We start from the raw sequence: 3,303 nt of genomic DNA, 5'->3' as shown, positions 1-3,303 counted from the left end.
GATTTCTTTCATTTTGCAACTTATGTTGAGCATCCTTCAACTCTTCTCTAAGCTCTTTGGCTGTATTCTCAGCTTCTTGAAGTCGTGCCTCAAGGTTTGCAATTCTTTCTTGTTGCCATGCCAATGTTATTTCTGCTTCACTCAACGTGCTAAGAAACACGTAACTTTAAGTTTTCAGGGCTGTACACATATTGTCTGCTTCTAACACTACGGGTTTTTTTAGGGCAGGCCATACTACCCCAAGAAAATGCATGTGTATAATTAGAGGTCCCATGGCCTTATAAGGCGGCCTAGAACTCCCTCTCTAGGTGATACAGGACAAGAGACATGCCCCTCCCTGCGCACGTCTAGGGACCGAGGTGCGCACGTTTTACGCACGCCCGAGGACCGAGGTGCGGCCGCACCGCCATCACTCCTTCCTGCACACTTGCACGTTCGGGATGCACGAAAGGCAAGCCATATATGAGCCAGAAACTACAATTCAAGACAGTTGCGAGGTAGGGATCCACCTCATATTCTCCCACCAACTTGTTCTTAAGGATTTAATAAAACGTCTAACTATAGAACAAAATAGATATTGAAGGTGGTTCGTTGTCTTTGTGTGGGAAGGAGGGATGGCTGTACATCCGCGCCTCGATCCTCGGACGTGCGCAGAATGTTCGGCCCTCAGCATCTTACTGTTAGCTGCATCCACCATAATACCAAATTTAACGAGCTTAGCATTTTTACTAGTAACCAATGCATCCGATTTTTCCGTAACTTCAATTGCTTCTGACGGTGAATATGGCCTGCATGGTGGATGAGATTCCTTAGAAGTTCCAAAGGAAAGAAACATCAATTGCTCGATGCATTGTCAAAGTAGGGTCATGCTACTTCCCCCATTAGGTATTTTTTCTTCTGCATTGAGGAGTCTTGTTTCTTTTTCTTATAACGGTTTTAATGACCTTATTGTAGTCCTCTTTTGTCACTTTCAATGCAGAGGGCTCTTGCTACCTCCCATACTTCTTATCCATTGGGAGGTTGGATACCGTAGCTAACACTTTACCTTCTCTTCCCCACTGAATGTCCCATGTTCAACATTCTCCTATTGTCTAGAGAAAGACAACTGTGTAGACGAATTCTTTTCCAATGCCTGCACTCTCGGACTACGCCTGTTTCCCCTAAGCTTAGCCTCTTTCCCTCTCATCACTAGGACAAAAAAAACTACGGTTATGAACACAGCAGTCGTCATTGAGAGCTTGACCTTTACAAGAGCAATTACCTTCCATTGATACTTTATTAAAACTGATATTCATGCCAGAAACTTCATATGCTGTCTCGTGAATCGAATCGAGACTTTCCTTTGGAATGAGAAGTATCACATGTGTTTCCCCTAATACTTCTTCAGGTTTCATAGTATCACCAATTGTATGAGCCTGACTAACTTGATGCAATTTATGATTTCTTTCATTTTGCAACTTATGTTGAGCATCCTTCAACTCTTCTCTAAGCTCTTTGGCAGTATTCTCAGCTTCTTGAAGTCGTGCCTCAAGGTTTGCAATTCTTTCTTGTTGCCATGCCAATGTTATTTCTGCTTCACTCAACGTGCTAAGAAACACGTAACTTTAAGTTTTCAGGGCTGTACACATATTGTCTGCTTCTAACACTACGGGTTTTTTAGGGCAGGCCATACTACCCCAAGAAAATGCATGTGTATAATTAGAGGTCCCATGGCCTTATAAGGCGGCCTAGAACTCCCTCTCTAGGTGATACAGGACAAGAGACATGCCCCTCGCTGCGCACGTCTAGGGACCGAGGTGCGCACGTTTTACGCACGCCCGAGGACCGAGGTGCGGCCGCACCGCCATCACTCCTTCCTGCACACTTGCACGTTCGGGATGCACGAAAGGCAAGCCATATATGAGCCAGAAACTACAATTCAAGACAGTTGCGAGGTAGGGATCCACCTCATATTCTCCCACCAACTCGTTCTTAAGGATTTAATAAAGCGTCGAACTACATAACAAAATAGATATTGAAGGTGGTTCGTTGTCTTTGCACGGGAAGGAGGGATGGCGGTACATCCGCGCCTCCATCCCCGGACGTGCGCAGAATGTGCGGCCCTCAGCCTCTTACTTCTCTTAGCTGCATCCACCGTAATACCAAATTTAACGAGCTTAGCATTTTTACTAGTAACCAATGCATCCGATTTTTCCGTAACTTCAATTGCTTCTGACGGTGAATATGGCCTGCATGGTGGATGAGATTCCTTAGAAGTTCCAAAGGAAAGAAACATCAATTGCTCGATGCATTGTCAAAGTAGTGTCATGCTACTTCCCAAATTAGGTATTTTTCTTCTGCATTGAGGAATCTTGTTTCTTTTTCTTATAACGGTTTTAATGACCTTATTGTAGTCCTCTTTTGTCACTTTCAATGCAGAGGGCTCTTGCTACCTCCCATACTTCTTATCCATTGGGAGGTTGGATACCGTAGCTAACACTTTCCCTTCTCTTCACCCACTGAATGTCCCATGTTCAACATTCTCCTATTGTCTAGAGAAAGACAATTGTGTAGACGAATTCTTTTCCAACGCCTGCACTCTCGGACTACGTCTGTTTCCCCTAAGCTTAGCCTCTTACCCTCTCATCACTATGACAAAGAAAACTACGGTTATGAACACAGCAGTCGTCATTGAGAGCTTGACCTTTACAGGAGCAATTACCTTCCATTGATACTTTATTAAAACTGATATTCATGCCAGAAACTTCATATGCTGTCTGTGAATCGAACTGAGACTTTCCTTTGGAATGAGAAGTATCACATGTGTTTCCCCCTAATACTTCTTCAGGTTTCATAGTATCACCAATTGTATGAGCCTGACTAACTTGATGCAATTTATGATTTCTTTCATTTTGCAACTTATGTTGAGCATCCTTCAACTCTTCTCTAAGCTCTTTGGCAGTATTCTCAGCTTCTTGAAGTCGTGCCTCAAGGTTTGCAATTCTTTCTTGTTGCCAGGCTAATGTTATTTCTGCTTCACTCAACGTGCTAAGAAACACGTAACTTTAAGTTTTCACGGCTGTACACATATTGTCTGCGTCTAACACTACAGGTTTTTTTAGGGCAGGCCATACTACCCCAAGAAAATGCATCTGTATAATTAGAGGTCCCATGGCCTTATAAGGCGGCCCAAAACTCCCTCTCTAGGTGATACAGGACAAGAGACATGCCCCTCCCTGCGCACGTCTACGGACCGAGGTGCGCACATTTTACGCACGCCCGAGGACCGAGGTGCGGCCGCACCGCCATGACTCCTTCCTGCAC

The sequence above is a fragment of the Eucalyptus grandis genome, chromosome 5, assembly GCF_016545825.1.
Source record: "Eucalyptus grandis isolate ANBG69807.140 chromosome 5, ASM1654582v1, whole genome shotgun sequence".
Taxonomy (NCBI): domain Eukaryota; kingdom Viridiplantae; phylum Streptophyta; class Magnoliopsida; order Myrtales; family Myrtaceae; genus Eucalyptus; species Eucalyptus grandis.
The sequence above is the reverse complement of the archived record's forward strand: the minus strand, read 5'-3'. Positions refer to the sequence as shown.